The 17,203-nt window shown below is 38.7% G+C and overlaps 1 protein-coding gene across 1 annotated transcript in view; it reads left to right on the forward strand.

The window, feature by feature from the left end:
• Positions 1–866: 866 nt before the first annotated feature.
• Positions 867–17,203, forward strand: part of SSTR1 (somatostatin receptor 1) — a 43,881-nt gene continuing 27,544 nt past the window's right edge. Inside the window, exon 1 of the mRNA XM_079308858.1 lies at positions 867–1,097. The gene's annotated coding sequence lies outside the window, so the exon portion shown is untranslated. The remainder of the gene's footprint in view (positions 1,098–17,203) is intronic.

Genomic DNA, 17,203 nt, shown 5'->3' on the forward strand with positions numbered 1-17,203 from the left:
GCAGGTGGAGAGGGAGCAGTACAGCAGATGTGTTCACACTAAGCTGGGAGATGGCCACAAAATGTACCTGGGAGTGGTGGCCAGTGGAGAAAATCAGTGGTCAAGAGACCCAGGGCAGGTTGTTCTAAAGACTGGGGCTATTCCATCATAAAAGTCTGAAATAAGAAAGGACTTGGGGAATAGATGAAAGAGGTCTTAGTGAGAAGGGTGGACTGCTCCTGGTAGACCCAGAAATTGGATTTGGGAGGGTTGAGGTGCTTTTGGGAAGTCTGAGGAGCAGCTTTGGGGAGTCTGGGTGAGCTGGGAGGCACTGAAGATATTTGTAGCTGTAAAATAACTTGGTAAGAAGGTAAGAGAGAGATATTTGTGGCTGTGGGATAGCTTGGTAAGAAGGCAAAAGAGTCCAGAGATAAATCAGTGGGAAAAGGGAAACTCAAACATCTGGAGTTAGGAGTCACACAGGTACCTGAAGAATCACCATAGGACACCCACCCAGCAAGGTATCTGTGAGTGAAATCCCTCTCCTCATAAAGAGCTGGAACTTGTCTCTTTACTGCTTTCATTTAATACACCCCTGAGTTTCTATGAACACATGGTAGGGAGAAAGAAGATTAAGGTGGGCAGAAGATGAAGGTTATAACTGTGCCATGCCAACAAGAAAATAGTCACTTAGAAGAGTTTTTAACAGGAGATTTAAAAGTGTTTTTAATTGGCTAAAATAATTCAGAGAAGTAGAGTTTGAGCAGCCAAACAATGCAGGAAAAACAAGGAATGTGAGTGATAGAAAGTCCCTGTCTCTATTTCAGTGGCAAAAATACTCCTACACAGTTCACTGGCATATCTGGTAGAAATGGAAAATATTAGACAAAGTATGTGTGCCAAAAATGCAGGAGGCAAGATGAACATCTGCAATTAGCAGAACAGAGGACTGCTCTTACTACCCCAAAACCTGGTACTTACCCCAAAATAGAAAGTCTCCCTGGAACCTGACATGAAGAAGTCCTGTTATACCACTGCACTGCTGTCTTAATAAAAAGCAACAAGAATGGTAACATTTTACCTCACAAAAATGGGATGAGAAGGAGATTTCCTGCTGGGTAAGGCTTTTTATTTGTGCTATGTACAGAGTAAATGTAAGAAATGACAGCGAATTACCTTTGGCATCATCTATAGATGATACATAAAACCCATGCTTTTCATTTATGTATATAAATTTCTATCTTTGCAAAATATGGGTGTCTCAATTCCTCAAAGTTTTGGTTTATAGATGAGTCAGTTCTCAACTTGTAACCAGTCTTTTTTTGTTGTTGTTGTTTCCTTTGTCTATTTTTCAAGGTTTACTGTGTTTTGTATATTTTGATGCTAATTAGATGTTGATATTCCAAAGAAATGTGTAACCATTGACTCTGGAGAGTAGTGATAATGTTAGTTACTGCCAGTCTTGTAAGTCAGATTCCTCTGCCATGGATCTAGCCATGATCCCTATTCTTTCATAAAATTTGAAATATTTTATATTGAAATAACACTGAATTCCTTGAGACTTAATCTGTTTCTGTATATCTCTTCATTCTTACAATTGTGTAGAGTGTTGTGCAGAGAATATTTCTGAACAGTTTTTAAAGGATGTGCTCTCCTGACCCCCAGTCATCTCAGATGACAGGAAGGTTAACTGCTGAGCTGCTGGCCTGACAGGGAGGCTGAAACACAAACCCTCACTTAGGTATTACAGATATGGACTAAGTATATAAACAGTACAAATGGCCAGGAACACAATGTTTTTGCTTTGTTGGTTTTTTTTGGTTTTTTTTGGTTTTTTTTTATTTCTTGAAAGACTGTTGAAAAGCTGATCTACTTATCCCCAGTCTGTTGTTGATCGTCATTGTATGTGGTTTAATGTTCTGTACCCTGTTTAACTGACAAGTGAACAATAGATGATGCAGAAACCAAAGCAGTAAATACACATCTAAATTTCTGAGGCTTTAGCAAGGTGTCCCAGACTGCAACAGTAGCCCTAAATAAAGAAGGACAGTGGAATAGTGATGCTGGAAAAGATAAAAAGGAAAATGGAACCAAACCTCAGTTCAGTTTTGTATTCTGCTATTCAGCCAGTGCTGTTTGCAGTTAAAACATAACAACAGAAAACTGTTACTGGAACCTGCTAAATAACCCATCTTAGGTCTGTTTCCAAAGAACAAGATGGAGAGGCCTGTCATGCTGTTCACATCTCCATTGTTCCACAAAATGGCTCTTGAGGACTGCCCTGGAATAGGCATTCCAACCCAAAGCTCTCTGCAGGCATGCTATAGACCCATAGAACACCTCTGGAGAGCAGGTCCATCAGACTGTGCACAGCAGACAAATCTCTCTTTCCTCTCCTCCCTGACTCAGTCCTGTTGAAACCGTGACCCCACCTCACTGCTCTGTACCAGGGATTCTACTGAATGCTTGGTGCTGTACGGCAGTGTTTTCAAAACAGATCAGTGGGGGCTGGAGCCAGATCTCTCAGGCTTTCATGACTCCTCTGAAAATTCTCTGTATGAGCCTTACAACCCATATACAAGGGACAAAGTGCATCTATTCCTAAAACACAAAGCTAATACTCAAAGAACTTTCTCTCAATCACTCTTCACCATGTTTTCCACAGAAAGGGAGCTGATATACTATAGCTGGACATCAAGGGGATAGCAGTGCTATTTCCTCTCCTCTCCTCTCCTCTCCTCTCCTCTCCTCTCCTCTCCTCTCCTCTCCTCTCCTCTCCTCTCCTCTCCTCTCCTCTCCTCTCCTCTCCTCTCCTCTCCTCTCCTCTCCTATCCTCTCCTCTCCTCTCCTCTCCTCTCCTCTCCTCTCCTCCCTCTCCTCTCCCTCTCCTCTCCTCTCTCCTCTCCTCTCCTCTCCTCTCCTCTCCTCTCCTCTCCTCCTCTCCTCTCCTCTCCTCTCCTCTCCTCTCCTCTCCTCTCCTCTCCTCTCCTCTCCTCTCTCAGGTTTGCCTTGGCTGTTCACTCTGTTTTTAAACAGGTCCCACTTCAGCCCATTGTTGATCTGCAAACAAATGTTTGTTGGGGTAAAAATAAGAAAGGGACTTGTTACTGTGTTATGTGTCTCCCTTTCTTTTTCAATCCTGTTTTTGGTCAAACTGAGCACTAAACAAAAGCCTGTTTTGAATTCTCTGGCTGTATTTTAGCCTGTATCTGTAGCATGGTGAAGCATTGCTGACCCAGATTTTCATAAGTATTTAGCCAACTTGGAGTTTGTGATGGCACCACTGCCTTGCCTGTGGGTAATAAACAAATTCAGACACCCTGAGTTACACAGAGCTGTTTGACAGACTCACCTTTGCTTTCTGAAAAGCACTTCTCAGAGGGAATAACTGACTTTAAAAACATATTTTAGGTTTAATTTTAAAGACCTGCTGTCTTTATGCATTTAATATTTAATATTGCTAAGCAGAATTTTAGCCTTCTTTTTACTGTATTTATTTAGTAATGCCTATGAGATTAGTATCTCAACAGAAAAAATCAATAGCACTTCACTATAGACATGTAAAGACAATATAATGCCTCACAGCCTTTTCACACTAAAGCAAAACATCTCTGAAATACATCTTTGCTTTTTTTTAATAACCATACTTTCTATACTGGGAATATTGTGGCAAACATTTTTGGATCAATTTAGTAGATGAAAAAATAATAACAACAATTTTTCTATGTCAAAACATTTTGAAAAATGTGAAGAACTCAGAGTAAGTGCTGTTTTATGTCTAACCAAGCCCAAGTTTTACCCCCCCCAGGCCTTTCTGTTGTATTGACATTTAAAATGGGCTAGAAATAGAACTGAGGGGAGAAAAAAAAACAAAGCACACAGCAAAAACCACTTCCATAATGCAAGCCCAATCAAAAGGATACTGCACTGCAATTTGTGATGAAGGCTGTTTGGTTTAAGGATTCATTGAGGTACTTGAACCAGTTGGAAAAGTTTTTCTTTATTTTGAGCATTCTGAACATTTTTTAAAGTCTGGCCTGAAGTTAGTATTTCATGCCAAAAACTCTCAAGTGATTATTTAGAAGGCAAAACTTCCCAAAGCAGAAAAAAAAATACACCTTAAGGACAATATATCAAATGAAAGAAATACATTAAAATCTTCACAAAACAAAACAACACTTAGTACAGTGACCCCCTGCAGAGGCTTTAATGATCATTTGCACAATTAAATGTGATCTTTATCTCTCTTGCAGTCTCCTTTCATTACTGTCTTTGCTCATAGAACTATGCTGTCTGAAAATTTTTCAGATTTCTGACAAAGTGGTCACTGCAGTTTTATTTCCAGTGCCGTTTCCTTTCTGCTGTGCCTTGTGGTAGGTGCAACAATAGGACAGTGCAGCCTGCAATGGCTTGGATCTGAGAGCCAGCCACCCATGCAGTCTCTGTAGCTGTGCACAGCCCCATTGCTCAGTACTCTTCACTTCCACAATCTGATTTAATTTGTAAATTTGAACACAGCAAAAACTTGTTCATTTATTGTACTTGAAATTGTACATATCAATTATCTGAAGGGATGTATTGCTTGAATTACCATCATCTTGAGCTATTGAGAAGGTCCAAGATACAGACAGATTTTCCTGAGAGAGATGAAAAACACATATCTGATATAAAAGCAACCCACTGCTAAATTGCACATCTCTGCTTCAACATGCAGGATAAGCAGAGTGCTTCAAAGGAAAAAGTAGACAGAATTTGGAGTGTTGAGCACTTTATTTTCATTATCCTTAGGCCCAAAAATAGTATAATAAGGGAAAGATTCTAACACCTCATTTTCCTTTTCCAGTCCCTGGTATGTAATTTTCTTGTTGGTAATTTTTTCTTTCCGAGAATAATTAGAAAGAAAATTAGCTCTGGTCTATAAAAATGCATTTTTCTTTGCATTGAGAGACTCTTCCAAGACTATGAAGAGCCAGAAAGCCTTTTTTTTTTTTTAAGTATGGGAGACAAGGAAACACTGAAGTCTGAGAGCTGCTCCTTCCTGCAAGCCCTTTCTTTGACTTTGCTGTTTTGTGCAATTTGAGATCTGGGCTAGCACCTTCCTTTCAACTCTCCCTTTAGATCCCTACATCTCTTCTCTGAATACAAAAAAATACATTATTATCATTACCTTACACATCTCAAGTATTCAAGATGAGATAGCTCCCAGCTTAGCACCACATCTGCAAACTCTTAAAAGACGATCTGTGCTCAGATACAAGATCGTGAGTTAGCCTCAGTTCTAGTAATTATTGACCTGGCCTAATGCTATTAAGTCAATGGGAACTTCTAATGAGTTTCAAAGGACTTTGGGTCAGGATTTTTGTGCACAGTAAGTCAAATGATGCATTAAGACATCCCTTAAATTTTGCTTTAAAACACTGACATTTGGAAAGGTCAGTCTGAAATAACCTTTGAACTCATGATTAAGAGTAAGCAGAGCTAAAATAATAAATTATTATCTCACAAGGATCTTGCTTTAACATATTCAAAGTGAGACATTTACATTCTTCAAAGATGGCAAATGGAGAAATAAAATACTTCATACTGCTTGTGCTATACCTCTGTGAATGTTTCCAGAGTGTTATTACAGCTGTTGAGTTTTCAAAGTACAATGCCTTAATAGCTTTTAACCTCAGTGATTGTTGGAAAAGAATGGTTTAGTCCTTCAGCTGGTACTTTTCTCTGACACATTTAAGGAGTTAGCACAGCCAAGAAAATTATAAAACAAAATAGCTCAACTAGGGCACTTGCTAGTCATTGGTCAATGGGAGCAGCAGGCAAAGACAGAGCAGCTCTTACTACCTGTGATAAGATTTTCTAACATTTGCAATTCACTTCTGCAGTTGCTGTTCTGTCAAAACCTCCCATTTTAAGTTTCAGCACTTAGTACACAAATGTATCATTTTTAATTCTGTAAATTCCAGAAATAAGCTGATTTTGTTGCTGTTATTGTGATACTGGGACGTGCAGCTACTGTGCCCTGAGCATGTGAAAACATGCTCAGATGGGTGAAAAAAGTTTGTCTTAGGTCAGTAAAAAGCACAAAAAAAGTGATAAAATTCAGTTCCTGGAAGAATGCAAAATCTCCTGCAGTGTTTGTGCTGAATAAAGTTGGTTTTCTGGTATAGATAAGCAATCAAAGGTGATAGACTTCACATTTGTGAACATCACTGTCAAGCCAGATAAAGCAAAACCCATGTTTTAGTTGATGTTACCGTACAAAGGAGAGTAAAATGACAAGGTTTTACAACTTGCACATGGTGTGACTCTTGAGCTGTCCCATGCAGGGACAAGACCTGGGGTCATTGATACTTTTGCACCCCTTCCAACTCAGGATTCTGTGATTCTGCTTATACTCATTACTTAGTCCTCCAATTTCATCTATAACCAGAGTGAGTTTGCTGTTAGGGAGATCACTGAGTCTCATCTTCAGCCTCGTGGCTGTTGGATGCATAGAAGTGAAGGTATAATAAAGGCATGAAAGTGGACTTAAACTTTTTGGGTAGCTACTAAAATCAAATTTAATTAACTTTTAACTTTCTGTAACTTAGTGTCCTGGTTTCAGCTGGGATAAAACTTGTTTTCTTTTTAGTAGCTGGTAAGTACAGTGCTGTGGTTTGGATTCAGTATGAGAACAATGTTGGTGACACACTGGTTTGGTCATTGCTAAGCAGCCCTCACCCTCTGTCAAGGATTTGACAGTGTCTCATGCTCTGCCAGTGATGAGGTACACGAAAAGCTGGGAGGCAGCCTGGGTAGCACAGGTGACTGAACTGGCCAAAATGATGTTCCATTCCACAGAACATCATGCTCAGAGTATAAACTGGGGGAAGCTAGCCAGGAGCAGGATGGTAATTGTAGTTCAGGGACAGGCTGGTCATCAGTCAGCGGGGGGTGAACATTGTGTATCAGTCGTTCTTTGGTTTTATCTGCCTCTCTCCCTTTTATTTTTATTACAATTATTGCTACATATGCTTTAGTTATAAAACTGTTCTTATCTCACTCCATTAACTCAATTTTCTTTCCTGATTCTCCTCCCCATCTCCTTGGTGGGGTAGGCAGGGAAAGGGAAGTGGGCAGCTGCAAGGTACTTAGGGTATTTTTTTGCCAGCTGAAATTGAACCATGATACTTAATTGCCTCTATCACTGTAGAAAGGGTGACCTTCTTGAGCAATAAAGTGGATGCATTCCTACAAGTAAGCTCTGCCTGGTAGCAAGCATGGCCTCTCAGTCAGGCTGAAGATGCTGTGTTGCTGTGGGAACAGTGGATTACCACTGCTGGCTCGGGGAGGAGCGATTACCCAAAATATGTGACAGGGCTGTAAACACCTGAGATGGATATTTTTCATAGAGCTGCAAGAACCAGTTCAACGACTGATGATGCCAAGTGCTGCATATGTGGAATAAAATTTCCTTAGCCAGATGCAATTCAGTGACTTTTGACAAGTGGAAACAAGGGTGTCAGATAAAACTCAGAGATAAAACACGAGCTCCAATGAGTTCAGGACAGATCATGGATGTCTCATGGAAGTGCTCAAAAACACAGGCTGAGGCTTTGTCTTGTCAAATGATCACCTCTCCTGCCAGCAACCTCACATGGACCTTGGGCAGGTCCCTGGATGCTTGCATGTGTCACATCTCACCAACAGACCCCACCATGTGTCACACCATGTGTCACACCTTATGGAGATGATGTGTCAATGGTCCTGTATGATCAGCGAGCAAATAAGCATCTGGTCAAATGAGTTGTCTTCCAGTGGCAGAATAAATCAGTATTTTGGTGTAATACAGGAAAGGAGATATACAAGAAATACAAGACAAAGGAGAAAATAGGCATGTACCATCCTTCTATTTACATTACTGATCCTATTTCATACAACCAGTGAGTAGGATCATGGTCTTTGAGAGCCTAAACCAATGAAGATTCCCCCCTTCCCCACTTCCAACTGCAGTTCACATCTAATCTCTCCACTAATCAGTTCAGGCTGGTGTGGGTTGAGCTGTATTCATGAAGTTTAATAGCAAAGAACCTTGCTTTTGACATATAGCTGTGATGTTAGAATCAGTCAGGCAAATGGAATTCATTGGCTCCTGCTGAAGCTAACACAGCTGCACAGCAAGACCTGGAACCATGATTGAGACCATTCTTTCTTGCTCTGCTGAACAAAAAAGAAATGTTCTCCAACCTAAAGCATGTCTGTTCTGCTATCTTAGAGCCAGCATTGTTACTCAAATATCCACCTGTCCAGCTGGGCACAGCACCTAGTTCCAGAGTGTTGTGACTACTTTAACTCAGTCATATAGAAACTGGGCATAGGTGACCTCACCATTTATGTTTACATAAATCTGTGGGCCTTTCTAACGAGTTTATGCTCCAGCTGGTCTGTAAACTAAGTCACACAAGGCCAAGCAAGTTGTCATGACATCAGGCTATATTTGATCACACAGCATACAAGGGGATTAGACAGACTTTAATTTTAAATGTCTTGGCACAGAGTCCAGTAAAACATCTAAATGGTTATAATGTGTTCATTGTTTAATTCCTTTGAAATGGAGCCTTTACAGCCTGTACAAAGAGCCAATTAAAGGATAAAACAAACCCAAAAGTCAGAATTATGATGATGCTGAAATTAACATTCTAGTTCAGAAAAACAGCTCAATGTTTTGAGGACTGTCACAGAGCCATTGTGAGGGGCCATGGAATCATGCTTGCATGTTCTTTTGACAGCCCACAAACACCAAGGGAGTGATGTATTTTCTCTAGCAGGAAAAAACAGAAAAATTTTAACTTAATCCTTCTTGGTTTTGTCCTTCAGATAGAAATAATAAAGTAGACAGTATTCTGCAGTTACAAGACGCACTGAGGCTGAAATTCATTCTATTAAAAAATATTTTTAAGGAAGCAGGAGCTAATCTAAGACAGTCACTTTAAAAACAAGACTTCACAACTCTGAATAAAATTTATTAAACAAATATAATTTTCTACACACAAGCTTGTCATACCTGGAAACTTTATTTTGCAGGCAGGCTGAACAATCAAACATGCATCTGTTTACTTTGAGCTCAGATGTCTCTTTGCACATGTAAATGATCATAAAATATGTGTCTTAGGAGATAACTAGTGAACAGAGAAACTCTTTATGTCAAGATGCCAAAAATGAATACTGCAATCCTTGTTGAGTAAAATCAGTGGTGATTCCCCCACTGGCTTCCATCCTGACAGAATTTTATCTTTAGATCTTCTTTCTCATCTCGTAATATCTGAAAGGATGCTTTGAGTGTTCTCCTGGAAGAATCTGTACCATGCCACTCTCAACTGGGTTGCTAAGAATCAGCTCAGTTTTTGTTTTTTTTCAAATGGCTGCTCAGAGCATTTGTACCTGAAGGGGAGACTGATGATTGTGGTCTGAAGAGGAGTAGGATATTGTTTTTCACAGGCAACAAGCTCTGCACCATATGTTTTAAAAGACCAATATGTACATTTCCCTGCACAACTTTGCACAACGAACTAAATATAAAATGCCTCTTTTCTTTGTTTGTTATTCTGATTTCTGCCTTCTAACAGCTCTTTTCCTTCCTACTGTGTGAGCAAACCATCATTTACAGGTGACCTCTAACAAACAAAACCTAATACACTATTGAGTCTCAGATACCTGAAACCATTAAAGATATACTCACAAGAGCTTATTTCTAAAGAATTTGTAGCTATATCCACACAAGATTTTAGCAGTGATAACACATCAGCTTTTACATGCCTGGAAGCCTAGTACAGTCCATAGCCTTATGGGCAGTGGAGCTCACTATACAGAACATTAAAGTACCTGAATAGAGGGATCAGCAAAGTCAGTGTCCTGGAGGGGTGACCACTGACAGGAAATACTGAAGAGATAAATAAGCTTGTCTTTTCACACCATTTTGAGTGGCAGAAGTTCCTTAGGCAGTGAGAAGGCATTCTTTCTGACATTAAACAGCTATATTAATCATGTTTTACTTCTTCCAATATTTATTATTGCTGATAAGGTGCTCATCACTGTCCCTACAGACAGGTTGCAAACAAATCACTCATCTCCTTTGAGAAAACAGCTGAGTTCATTTAGATCATCTTCCTTGACTTATAAGAATTTTCCTGACTGCATGAAGCAAATATAAGAGGCTTCACACAGCTGCTTCTGGTGGCAGAGCTCTGAAGACTAGTTTATCCCCTGGAGAGGGAATAGTGGGGTGCTCCTACTTCCACTGGCAGAGCTATTGAAGGAGCTGTTGATTGTACAGCATGCATCAAATATTCTGTCCACTCAGGAAATTATCTCCTGCTCCTGTCTCAGAATTTGTTGCTTCACACTCCCCTTTTGATGTGGGTTTGGGATTCTGTATAGGCAGACACAGCATGGTTCTCTGTACCTGCTGTGTAGAAGTGCCCCTAAACATAAGAGGTGATGGATTGCCTGAAAATTAAGAGTCATCAAATCAGCAATTTTGGCATTCACTTCAGATAAGCCTGCATAATTGGATTTGTCCCAAAAAGGATGGTTGGATTGTATGTGGAGTCCTGACTTAACAGGCAAGTCCTTGGTGTCTGTTGAACACTTTTGTACATGGCTTGAGAGGAAAAAAATCACATTATCCTAAATTTTCCTGCAGGTTTTTAAAATAGTGGATTATCTTAATTATATTATTTTGGGATTCATATTTTGATTAGAGTGAATTCTTTCATAAAATATTATTTGTTAGGAATCTTAGGAGGATATGTTGTTGACATAGAGTGCAAGCTGATTTTAAAAAAATACCCAGAATGATATTTGTGTGGGATAGAATGAAATGCTCTTTGCCTCTCAGCCTACTATTTCAGATCTCTACCTCCTTCAGAAGCAGGTATGAGATGAAAGAATGTTTTCTTCATTTTGGAAAGTAAAAGAACAAAGTTATAGTGTACCATCTACCTAAATGTTATTACTAATGGTATTTACAAATTTATGTTGTGCCAATGTCACAATTTTTTATCATGAAGATAATTGTTCTGAGACAGTCTTTTAGTCATGAATAATTTTATATTTGGCTGACTCATTTTGTCTTCCAATTAAATGTGTGTATGTTTTGATCTTTAAAGATGAATACTGGATATCTTGCCAATAAGTAATTTAATTATTTTGCATGTATTATGTTTTTGCAATTCAGACGTGTTTAGCTAAATAGACTTAGTCTTGTTCTCTAATGGATTCAATTTTATTTGGTTTTTAATGACTGCGCCATCTCCTTGATAGTGTGAGATATCTCCTATTAGGAAGCTAATCACTGAGATAAAAATATCATATTCTGGTTCTCAGGAAATAATCACCTATTGGATTGAGAAACATGTAGCTGACCTCTGTTTTGAAGGTTGTTTTTAACATTTTTAATCACTTGTCACTACTACTTAAAGGTTCAACCAGCGTCTGGTCAAAGCACTCACAGTCAGGTCATCTGCTTCAGTAACTTGGCATGGCTGCATCAGACCAATATTTATGCTCTTTTCCACCAACCTCAGATCTGCATAAAATCTTGTTGTTTTGTCATATTAAATTTTTGTTGCAGCTCATGCATTATTTCTATTGAAGTCAACTACTTAACATTGACGTTTATTTTCTAGACATCCTTCATCTGGTTCCATTATCTCAGCTTTTGGGTGTATTGTGTAGCTGTAGCATCTCTTGATCACTTCCTCTTTTTAAAAGTATAACATCCCACAGTGCAGCTCAGTCCAAGTCATGACTCATGTGTCTATATTTTGTATAAAAGCAAACATCATATTAGAGAGATCTTTTTCATATTCTTTTTCATTTGTTTCCCATTACTTCCTTTCCTTTACACTTCCCACTCATTAATGGGCACAAATGTATAAAAGTAAACATGGTATTTATGGTTTCATGGGGAAATCCTGCTAGACCTTATTGGTTTCTGAAATAAGGTGACCTTGAGCTATCACCAAATCAGAACCTCAGAAAGGTTAGCAAATGTTTTAAACCCTCCAGATACTTTACACATAGAAAAAAGAAGTGAAGTGTTCCTAAGGACATTGGGAAGAAATCCTAAATATTTAGGAACCTTAAATGAAAGGAAACCTGCTGAAGGTCCAGTGAAAACTTAAAATCCAGAGTTTCTAAGGTTTGTTTTTGTTTTTGTTTTTGTTTTTTTTAACAGAAGGTATTTTACCTGCTGCAAGTTCTTTTATGGTTATAACTGCATCAGTTCATGCACTGTTGCATGAGACTTACCTGAAATGCCTTCCTTCTATGTTATTGCAGAGGAACTCTGGAGGAAGGTGTTACAGAGCTTAAAACTTTTTTATTTTGCTTCAACTTCTGCCTGGTCATCCGTGAATAAAGAACTCGCTGCACTTCACCCTTAGCTAACTCTTACACCCTTCCTCTGTTCTTCCATCTAGCTCTACCTTTTACAGATTTCAGTGGCTGGGAGCCCATCTGGGCCATGGAAACATGAATATCTTGCTGTCCATGAATGCCCAAACCACTGAGGTTGTTTTAGCCCGAGCATGTTTCCAATCTATCTGTAACATCATGAAATGGTCTTCATTAAAAGACAAAGTTGACTGTTAACTGTTTAAAAAACACTGCTTCATGCTGTCATGTGGATCTCAACAATGCTATAAAACAGAGTGAATAAATAAATGGAAGCAAGAAACTAAAAAAATGCATAGTTTATAAACTCTGCATTTACAAAAATCCTTTGTGTTTATGGTGATCCCCCTGGATCACTGATGAACTTTTCACAGCCTTTGAAAGTCATCAATTAATGCATGGCACATCAGTATGAGAGGAAAAAAAGACCAGAATGCCTGTGGCTATTGTGGGTACAGAATGTTATGTGTCAGGTTTTCATCAGTGATAAAGAATTCTGTCAGGTGAAGAAATGAAATGGTTGAGGCAGTTCCTCAGAAGTGTGCATGCACACACACACACACACACACACACACACACAGGCTGCTCTTTTATCTTTTTTGGCTTGCTATGGATTCTGTGCTACTCCAGACTTCTGAGGAAATACTTCTAAGGGAGTTGCACTCTTTTGTTCTTTCTCTTTCATTACTGATGTCAGCAGCTTTTTAAATCCCACATTATCAAAATTATATTAGAGAGAAGGTCTGGCATAATTAAATACTTTGTAACAAGTTTTCTCATTCTTATTTTATTGATAATGCTGCTTTTGAGAGCTATTTACTGTAACAGAGAAAAACCAAACTGGAGAAAAAACCAAACCAGATACATTCTCTTTCCTCAGAGATGAACAGAATAACAATCCACTTTGAAGCAATGTAGGTGGAAAAACAAAACAAAAACTTGCTTAAATATACTTATCAGCTTTGATTAGTTAATGACTTCTTTCTTTGGACAATATATATTATCCTAAATATATATCATATCAGTGCTGTAAGTCTGAGGGGAACAAAATACTAATTAAATCTAGATCTTGAAAGCAGCAGCAGTCTTTTGAATTTGCTGATGAAATATTTTAGAAGATATCAGGGAAAAGTCTTGACATTTTTCCCTGTTATTTTGTACTTACACATTTGGAAACCAATTAGAATCCAAGATCTCACAGTGTCCCACACCCAGGGGAGCTTGAATTCAGCGTCTGATACACTAGCACTGTTAGCAAAGGCTCAGCAAGGACAAGTGTTTTAAATATCCTGACTTTTTTTTTGGGAAAAGGATTCACTGTGTGGTCTGGAATGTAGTCTGTGCTGTGTCTTTTGCTAAGTTTCTTGATTCCTGTATAGTGGGCTCTAAAACTCAAAGCATTGAGTTTCAATTTAATGCAAGCTGAATTTCTTAAAGGCTTTGTAATGTTAATTCAGCATTTTATAAAGTATATTTGTGTTATCCAGTGCTACACAAAATCACTGATATTTGTGTGGTGCAAGGATGATATCTACTCTACACTTATGTTTAAGGTAGAGAATGGATCCTCCTCAGGCCAAGACCTTTCTGTCTGTTTTTTAATCTTCAACCTTGTGACAAATCTAGCAAAGCAGTAGTGTGTAGCCTCTGAATTTGTCAAGTTGAGAAACTGAGTTAATTCACAAGATAAATGTTTGTTTGGTGACCTCATTCTCCTCTCCAGGGTATCATACTGCAAATAGAGGTGACCTACTAGCTCAATGGAACAACAGAAAAGGTGTGGGTTGAAATCTCAAGAAAATGTTCTTTTGACACAGATATTTCCTCATTAATGACAACAGAAAGAGCATCAACTACAAAGGTCTTAGTTGCCAAAATAAAAAGGTACAGGCTTTTCCAGGATGAGGTTTAAACTCCTGGACTGTTTCCCTCTCTGTAGCCTTTGGCTGCCAACATGAAAATTTGTACTTGCAATTCCAAGGAATGCTGGCAAATGGATTGGACTGATTGCAGTCAAGGTGTTTAGGGTAACCAATTTAACCTTCTATCAAACTGCTCAGCAGGAAATCTGAAGCTAAACCAAACTTAATCTTGTTTTGCAGATATACCTTTCTTTCATATTCCTAGGAAATCAGAGAGTCCCTTTTTTGATTGGTATTACCTACTAATAACTGTCAGCTGGAGATTAAATGCAAATATACAGAATTGTCCATGTATCTAAGTAACTGCCACACACATTCTGGGAATTATGAATTTCAGGAAAGTCTTTTCCCTGCCTGAAATTCCAGATATCCTCACCACTTACACCTACATTACCATCCCCAAATCACACAGCCATGCTGGAAGTGTGAGCCCTCTTGTCCTTACCACTTCCACACTATTGAAGAGGGAACTGCAGCATCTTCCTGGAAACTGTGCTAGTGCCCTTTTCTGTTTACCAGCTGTCTTAGAAACTCCCTGAATGAGACACATATCAAAATGAAGGTTATATTTTTCCAAGCTTAAGTAAGAAAAAGATCCAGCATGTTTAGAAAAAAAGTAAACCAAGATAATAACAAAACCACAGTCCTTGACTAGCTTTTATCTGCATTTTTATTCAGTCCAATTTATTTTTCCTTCTAAGCAATATCATTCTGCATTCATAAGTCATTTATTTTTATTTTTTTTAATTAAAGCTTTTGTGGACTCTTGTAGACAAGATTTTGCTTTCCTTTTAGAAAGCACAGAAACATAATGTAAAGTATTTCAGGCTTTTAATTAGATGAAGCTTAAACATAAAATGTATATAAGAAAACCACCAATAAATACACTTTATAAAAATTTTTACACAAAGGGTTATTAATTTCAGTTTGTGAATGGATGAATTATACCTGACAACTGATGGAAGACAGGGTATTTAAAACAAGTATATATTGGAAAAAACACTTGTCCTTGCTGAGCTAACAGTTCTAGTGTATCAGACACTGAATTGCAAGCTCCCCTGCACGTGGGACACTGTGAGATCTTGGATTCTAGTTGGTTTCCAAATGTGTAAGTACAAAATAACAAGGAAAATTGTCAAGACTTTTCCCTGGTATCTTCTAAAATATTTCATCAGGAAAATCAAAAGACTGCTGCTTCTTTCAAGATCTAGACTTCATTAGTATTTTGTTCCCCTCAAACTTATAGCACTGATATGATATGATATTGTCCAAAGAAAGAAGTCATTAACTAATCAAAGCTGATAAGCATATTTAAGCAAGTTTTTGTTTTGTTTTATTTTTCCACCTACATTACTTCAGAGTGGATGATTACTCTGTTCATCTCTGAAGAAAATGTTTCTGTACAATTCCTAATTTGAGTACAATTAAATAAGTTTACACAAAATAGCTATTTTTTAGCTGACATTGTTTTTATTCACTTTACCCTGCATTTGAGAGCTGTGATACTCTGGTCTGACTGTGGTATTCCAGCACTGGGGCATATTTTAAATATGCCTTGCTGAAATTTTGGTTATCAAAGAAATGTATCAATAGTAAAACTTTCATTGTGACAATATGAAAGTGAAATTAGCATGTGAAACTTAGAGAAAGAAAGTCAGTGATAGGACAGATGTTATAAGCAAAACTAGGAGTAGAATCTAATGTGTGGATTTGGGTCTCTACTGGATTTAATAGAACACTAATGAAAGAACCTTGAGAGCACCAGTGACCCTAATGATGCTGACCAGACTCTCCTGGGGCTCCCACCCACATCTTTGCCCCATGGGCCTTGAAACCCCATTTTAACTCAGGCTGAGCCCCCAGTCCCTACACAAGCTGCCCCATAGGAATGTCTACTCCCTCTCCATTTCACACTTGAGCCCTTTGCATGTGGATTGCAGTCCTGGACCTGTGCCCAGTCCTGTCTGCAGCCCAGTCTGCTGCTGCCTCTGCTGGAACCCTCTGCCTGGGGCTGAGGATTCACCTGTTCCCAGCACCTGTGGCTGCCTTGCTGTGCTCAGGTGCTGCAGGACTGCTCCTGCTCAGCCCAGACAGTGCTGGAATCCCTCAGCTCCTGACTCACTCTTCCTCAGGATCCTGTCCTTGCTGCTCCATGACAATCCAAGACAGGACAAATTCTTTTTGCTTTCCTAAATTGCTGTATGATCTCTACATAATACTCAGGAAAGGATAAAAAGCTGAGTGTAAGTACTTCAAGGATGCCTGGTACTCAAGGGAAAGGCAGTCCACTCACTGCTTGGAGACTTGGAGCCTGCAAACCGTAATACTGACAAAAGAGAGGCAGATGAAAGAGAGAATCAGGATAATCCTCTCAACTGCTGAGAGACCTTTATAGTGTAACATGAGTGCTTCAAACAGCAGGAAATGTTCTTTATTCTTGGTTAATGTTTAAAGGCTTCAAAGTGCGATACAGTTATGGCTATGATTGAAAAGGACAAATTTTGCTCACAAACTTAGCTCCAGGTTTTCTCTCTTATTTTTCATTCAACTATTTTATTTTCTCTAAATACTGACAGAATTGTTACTTTGAGAGACAATGGCAGCAGTTGAAAATAGTTTGATTGACTCCATGAACTCAGGTCATAGCACAAAATAACTTGCCTTGTGTGGGTTGTAACACTCGTGTTTGCCACTTTATCTCTTGAAAAAAATTGACTGGTAGTGTAAAGGTGGGAACACTACAGCCTGCACAGCTGTTTGGAATTCCCAGTTTCCATTTCCAGGAAACCTTGATATTAGCAAAACTATAGCTTAGCTGGGAACCAAATGCATCAGTTAAAAAAAAACTTGCCACAGAAACAAATTTC

This window comes from Erithacus rubecula (assembly GCF_903797595.1).
Source record: "Erithacus rubecula genome assembly, chromosome: 6".
NCBI lineage: Eukaryota > Metazoa > Chordata > Aves > Passeriformes > Muscicapidae > Erithacus > Erithacus rubecula.